Raw genomic sequence first — 7,885 nt, forward strand, 5'->3', positions numbered from 1 at the left:
ACATGGCTGTATAGTGTATACTACTATAAAATCCTGAACTGGAGTTTCTTTTCTGGATCCTACTCACTGGACTTTCCTTGGAGCACCTCTCCTTGATTGTGTAATATCTCTGTCACTGCTAAAACAAACTTCTTTGAACTTACAAATGAAATACCTATGTCTTTTCCTCCAAACTCAACTGCTGCATCTGCCCAAGCACCTTAATCAGTGTCCATCCAAGAAACATTCATGAAAATGATAAAATGAGCTTTTGCTTCCTAGTGAGTGAGGCGAATGTTAAGTCAGGAATGAGTCTCAACATGTGACAGACATGAGAAAATGCCCAGGGTTTCCATATTGAATTGTCTCCAGAACAGCACAGAAAATTAGAGGTCGACCCAGCACTGAGGAAAGAGTCCTAGCTCTCCTTCCATTTCTGTCCAACTGCCTCCAGCTGACCCTCACAACTTTCTGAACTTATCTAGCCCACCTTGCTTCTTTTCAGTTGGTAGCAAAAAGAAGACAGAATTTCAAGTGCATTTGGATGCCTCATCATTTGGGCACATGGCCTTATTTTCCTTCATGGTCAGGCAGTCAGAAGGTTAATTATATCAAGTACAAGTCGGGAATAAGGTCATATGAGAACCAGTGAGCACCGTTGGTAAGGGTAAGAAGGCACAGGTTTTGGAGAATTGTCTCGCATCACTTAGTCAAATCATGTGTGACAAACTGTTGCCCAGGACCTCCCAATTTGTATCTTCAGGGACATCACCGGCATACTAAATGTCGCAATCCTCATGTACTTTACTTTATTGTATCCATAGGATTTTCCTGCACATTATAGGGCCATCTCATCACTTAGTCAAATCATGTGTGACAAACTGTTGCCCAGGACCTCCCAAACTGGAGGTGGTAAGGGTGGCCATTGCTATCCTTTGTTTCCCACGCCAATGTTTCCTCACTATCAAGGATACTAAGCATCATTTAGTAGAGATCTTATCAAAAATTTGTATCTTCAGGGACATCACCGGCATACTAAATGTCGCAATCCTCACGTACTTTACTTTATTGTATCCATAGGATTTTCCTGCACATTATAGGGCCATCGGTTCTTTGCTGATATCACTAATGAGATGAATAAATCCTTTGCTCATGTGCTCACTATAGCAACTGGATAATCATAAAAATAAAAATGGAGAGTTCTTTAGCCTCAGGATATTTTAGGTGGGATCCATGTCCAGAATCCAGATATTCTGAGTTATTAGGGGCACTGCAAGCAGAAAAGATATATCCGTAGCTAAAAAATGTGTCATTCTCAGGAAAATCAACTGATACCTCATTAAGAGTCAAAGGTAGCCAGTGAAATATTTTTAATATTTCTTTTTCTTTGAGAATTTCATACAATGTATTTTCATCAGGTTTTCACGCTATCCCCTAGATCTAGTCTCCATTCCCTACTCACACAACTCTGTGTCCTCTTTTTTGTTAACCCATCAAGTCCAATTTGTGCTTCTCATATACTCCTGGGTGTAAGGCCATTCACTGGAACATGGTCAAACTACCAGGGGCCACACCCTTAAAGTAAATTGACTCTCCCACTCCCAGAAGCTATAGCTTGCCAAAAGCACCTGAGAGAGTTTTGTCTGACTTGAGTTTGTGTGGGTCTTGTTCATGCTGTCACAAATGTCATGAGTTCATATGTGTAACTACTCTGTTGTGTCTGGAAAACACTGTTTAGTTTTAGTCACCCACCACCTCCACGAGCCTTGGAAGGAAGTGTGATGTAGATGATCCATTGAAGGCTGAGAACTCCAAAGTCTTTTATTCTCTATTCCTTGATCAGTTAAAAATCTCTGTTAATCAGCATCTAATACAAAAAGAAGCTTCTCTGATGAGGGTTGAGAGAGGCACTAATCTAAAGATATAGCAATGTCATCAGAATAGGTTTGATACTATGTCCATTTAACAGAATAGTCATAGGATCTCCCTGAGGGCCTATGACTTGTCTAGCTACAAGTTCTTGGTCCCAATAAGGGTTTCAGGTATGGGTTCCATCATATGGAGTGAGCCTTAAATCCAATCAGAAAAATGTCTGGTTACTTCCAAAACATTCATGCCACTATTGCACTAGTGGGCGGTCGCTGTTGTAGCTCTCAGAGTTCACAGCTGGGTACGATTGATGATTACTTTTCTCCTCCCATAGTGTGCACAGCACCTGCCAACATTATGAAAGCTATCCATTAGGGATGAAACCCCTAGGTCAGTATCAGCTGGACTCCATATCGTACTACAGAGGTGCTCGCCCATCCATGTTAATTACTGCTCTGTTCACAGTTGCAAGAAAATGGAATCAGCCTAGATACCCATCAGCCTAGATCAAAGGGTTATGGAAATGTGGTACATTTAAGCAATGGAGCATTTATTGTTCCACTGTTAAGAATGTTGAAATTTTGAAATTTGCAAGTAAATGAATGGAGCTGGAACAATCATATTGAGGTAACCCAGACCCAAAAAGACAAATGTCATGTTTTCCCTCATTTGTGAATACTAGCTTTGAATCTTTGGATACATGTGTGTCATTTGTAATACCTACAGAGATCAGAAAACTAGTAAGGGGCCATGGGCATGGGGGGTGGGGACTTTCAAGGGAAGAGAGACAGAACACAGTGGTATAAAGGGAGAAAGCGGAATAATGGAACAGAAAGGGTTAAATGGGGTGGGGGATGGGAGGACATGGTAGAGGGGGGAGTATGGGGAAAGATTACTAACACTAAAAACCTTTTGAGAGAGTCATATGGAAACCTACTACTGTAGAAGCTTGTGTGTGTGTGTTTGTGTGTGTGTGTGTGTATGAGAGTTATCCTATAACAGAACAGCACAATTTAATAATAAAAAGTCCATAACTTGACAGTAAGACCCTGTTTCTGAAGACACCACACACTTGAGTCAATGTATTTATTATTCTACCAAATAGTTGGCTCATTTTCTAAGAGATGGAAACTTTCAAGAGTTCAACTTCAGTCTCTGTTGTTGAAGGACTGGAAGCAGCAACACTTCAATTACCTTTGCTGATAAGGAATCCTTACAACCGGCTCATGCATCATATCTATGACCATCTCATTGGACAGAACATAGTCATTGCATAGCTGAGATCACAACCTTGTGGGAAGCCATTTAGACAGATATCTGACCTTCCCCATCGTTCCCTATCTCCCAAGTGTCTAGTACTTTCTTCTCAGCACTAAATGCGATGCCTAAAGCACATATTTTGCATTCACATTCAGAATTTCTTTCTTATGGCATTTTCTAAATCTCTTGGTTCAAATGTGCTACTTTAGTCTCTGTTAGATCTCTGACCAACCAGTGAAGACTGCTCATTGTTCAAAGGTTCGGGAAAATCTGTCAGAACAGCTGCATTGATTGTGCCTCTCACACAGAGAACATTTCCCCAGTTTCTTTTCATTTCTTTTTTAACTAATAAGAATCACTTTATTGTAATGAAGTAAATAAATAAATTAAAATGTCACACAGCTAGATGAAGGTAGTCACTCAAAAAAACACTTCCCCAATCTCAAAATATACATCTCAATGAACATCTACACAGTTAAAATGGCCATTATGAAGACATGGAGCTTCACTGAGGGCATTACACTTCTGGCAAATACATTTTTTTATACACTTATCCACCACAAAAAATAAAAGAAAAAAGAAACCCATGACCGAGTTAAAACTAGAAACCCAGTTGCTTTTCTATGACAATTCTGACTGGAGGGTAGCCTTACCTAGGCTATCATCATCTTACAACAAATTAAGACTATATGTAAACAGTCTCTGGGTTTTAGTCCTCCAAATTCTACATCACTCTACATATAATGAGGCTGTACATATAATGCAACGTGGGGGTATAGTATAGCCAACAGAGTCAGAATGCGGCATGAACCACCTCTGTGATGTAAGGCACCTAGACCAGGGTAGGTCCAGTCTCCACTGCATCACTGTCATTAGATGACAGATTACTATGTTGACCCCCACACTTCAAACATGCTTCATAGACTTTTTACCTCACTCTGAGTATCACCCAAAATTGACATCTTTTCTAGGTACACAGCAAAAATGGTTACATCTATTTCACACAAAACTCAACTTCAAAACTTCAAGTTGTTTTTGAGCACTGTATCTTTTTTTTACTATATTTTTATTCAACATTTCAGAATTTCATATATATATGAAATTTATCTTGACCATATCCTCCCCCACTCCCCATTTCAAACTTTCTCCACCCCTCAGCATGTTCTCTCACACCAACTTCATGTTCTCTCTTATTTTTTAAATAATCCACTGGGTCTAATTTACATACGGGTATGGGGCCGTGCTTCTAGTGACAGGTTGCTGAAATACAATCAGCCAGACCCCTAAACCCTAAAACTCTGCCTCAGGCCTTTAGATATTTCTGCTGTGTATGAATCTTATGAGGATCTCTAGAGGGTTTGCAATTTCCTGCTCTGCAGATTCTGTGAATACAAGATCATCAACCTATGACCCACTGATTTGTTCTATGAAAAGCTACGATGGTCAGGTGCTACAGTTTTAATGTTAGCATCACAATAACATCAGTGTTCTTTAAAAACAAGGAAATTCTGTCATTTTTAACACCATAGATGAATCTGGAAGACACTAGGCTAAGTGAAATAACCCAAAATCTACAAGACACTAGACTAGGTGGAATATACCAATCAGAAGGGTATACTTGATTTCACTTATAAGAGGCAACTGAAATAGTCAAATCTGTAAGTACAGAGAATACAATGGTGTTGCATTCCAAGAGCTTTTACAAGGCTGGAGTTCCAAGCAATCTACAGTGAGAAGCTGTCAAGTTCCTGTCGGCACCTTTCTACATCGCTTAGTACCCTTATTTCCAAGTACGCCAAAGAATTTCCATCAACCATAGTGTTAACATTTTCTAGCCCACCATTATGTGGGGACTCACACGTATGCCAGTCCCAAAAGGTTGAGTGGGCAAAAGAACATCTGAAAAACCAAGAAGCAACCATTTTCTAAAGACCTACAGAAACTGACATGGACATACTCAATGTTTTGTGCCTCTGACATGTACAGTTATCAGTCCTGTGTTGCATAACATTTACCACATATCTCCCCCCAAGGACTAAGCTTCAGTCTTACCCTGTGATGACTTCCTTGATAATTTACCCTTTATCTGCTATATCAATTCTTATACACCCTAGCTGGAATTCCCTACAAGAAAAGGAAAACTGGAAAGTATTTCCTATTAAATCTTGGTCTTAAATCTGTCACTCAGGCAGACAAAGGCCAAAGGTTTCATATTTCCAAGAATAAAGGCTCCTGAAGTGATGTGCTGAGACACCAGCATCGCCCCTAAAAGGAAGAAAAGAAAGTATCTGCAGTGTCAACAATATCAACACTAGGCCAGAACTTTATTCCACACTGGGAAACCAAGAACCTGAAATTCTGTGTAATTGTGAGTGATAGAGAGAGATAAAACAGCCTCCTCGGTTCAAGATGAAACTCCAAACCCAAATAGTAAGACAAGGATAGAAAGCCAATTCCAAAACAATACTTAACTAATATAACAGTAAGAAATGGGGCAGAAATGAAACAAAGAGATAAATGGGGAAAGTAACCAATCAGAAACCTTGTAAGGGAAATGTATACTCCGGATTGCTGGTTGCTGTCTTTTAGTTTGGGGAGGGGCATTGGTTGGTTGGTTGGCTGGTTGGTTGGTTGGTTGGTGTGAGTGTATGTGTGTGAATGTGTGTATGGTATGTGTGTGTTGTGTATGGAATGGGTGCGATGTACGTGTAGCTGTCTATGTGTAAGCATGCATGCCTGTATGCACTCACGGAGGCCAGAGGAAGATATCAGATGCCCTGCTCTACCACTGTCCACTTTATTCCCTTGAGACACGGTCTCCCATTAAACACAGAGCTAAAGCAGCCACCTTTAGGGCTACGTGATCCTCCCGTCTCCACTCCCCACAGTGCTGGCATTACAGGCACATATGAAGTTGTGCTGACCTTTTATGTGGGTGCTGGGATTTGAACTCAGGCCCTCATGCCTGAGTAGCAGTGCTGTTAACTCACTGAACCATCTCGCCAGCTTTCAAGTTTTGCAAGATGCAAATAAAAGATACGAAATCAACTCAATAAAGAAAAACTATAAAGCCAGAAGATAGATTTGAAGAATTTATGTAGAGCTGAGGAAGAGGGTTCTTATAACGACAGTTTACTTATTCTGCCTGTATCTTATCTGAGTTTAGCATTTGTCATACAATTATAATTTTTAATCTGTTTCTTTGAAATAAACCAGAATGTATTTGACACTTTCAATTTCACTCCAACTTTTACCAAGTTCTTCTCATAGTGTATGTGATGCCTCCCCAAAATAAAAACCCATCTGGCTTTCTTCTTTCTAATAACAGCAACACACACAGTTCTTTCTCAAAGGACAAGATCCAGTGAACCCACTGTAAAAGCAAGTCCACTTATATGTGCATGCTTCAGGAGAGCTAATAATTTCCAGCCAAAAAAAAAAAAAAAAGGTCAGGGATAAATAAATAGTACCACACTCCAGCTGTGCTCAACAGATGTGTCACAGCCATCATGCAACCCAAGAACACCATAAAACTGTCAGGACACCAAAGGGTAGGAACTATGGGAAATTTAAGGCTTCAATGTACATGTAAAATGTATAGGAAATTGAAACTGAGCAGTTCTATCACAGAGCAGAGAGGAAGAGCCCATAGTGTCCTGGTGATGGCTCTTCATTGTATTTTGTGCAAAACTATGGCTATGTATTTACTTACTTACGTTTGGAAACAGGTTCTAACTATTGAGCTCATACTGGCTTCTAGTTCTCAAGCTCTGCCCCAGTCTCCTAGTCCTGGGATTAGAGGCATGTGCCGCCACAACAAGATACTGCTTTTTTGTTGTTTGGCTTTCTTGGAATAATTAGCTCAAGAAAACAAAATGTACGGTAAAGAAAATTCAGAATGACATTTTCACACACCACAAAGTTGATGATGAACTTTACAACAAATGGCACATTATGTTTATTGACTTTTACCATTTGCCATGGTGCTATAATAATCTCACTCACGGATTGAAAGCTCTAGATCCAAATCTGCTACAAGAACATCAGCATCTACTTCAAAATCAGTTGTACTTAAGACAACACCTAAAAATGAGATCGGTGTAAGTCCCGTGTGACTGTCCATCTGGTGGCATCCTTTTATCTAAGCTAAGAAAGAAGATTCAAATAAATAAAATTGAAAATAAAAATGGAAATGTTACAAACACCAATTAATATATTACTGTTTTGTGGTATAAACGGTCTCAGTGGACTAAAATCGAGATGTCAGTATGGCTGTAATCATCCTGGAAGCTGTAGGTCCAGGTTTATGACAAAATTTTCAGTCCCCTTGTACACAACCACCTGTACACAGCCCCCCTACATTTGCAGAACACACAGAACCATAAATTCAAAAGTACCTAGAATTTTTCTCCTGTCCTCTATTCACTCTCTCATCACATCTCTAAGATTTCTCTACCCGAGCACTTGCGTTATAGAAATAGCCAACTGGATAATCTATTATTTTAATCACATACTCAAAGTCTCTTTTTCCAGATAGATAACATATACGCATGTCCCTGAGACTAAAGCATAGGTGTGTACTGCTTGTCACTGACAGGAAGCAGAGGGTAGCAGAGGAAGGACAGAGAATCAGAATATTGACTGGCTCCAAGATATTGCATGTTTATTGTGCTGTGTAGACTCTGTTCCCATGAAGAACAAATAACTCTGAAAGCAATTGTTTCTTCACTTATGACGAGATTATTTGCTCCCTTTGCTGGGGCTCTTCGCTGTTGTG

This window comes from Nannospalax galili, unplaced genomic scaffold (assembly GCF_000622305.1).
Source record: "Nannospalax galili isolate Female #2095 unplaced genomic scaffold, S.galili_v1.0 scaffold233, whole genome shotgun sequence".
In the NCBI taxonomy this organism is placed as follows: Eukaryota; Metazoa; Chordata; class Mammalia; order Rodentia; family Spalacidae; genus Nannospalax; species Nannospalax galili.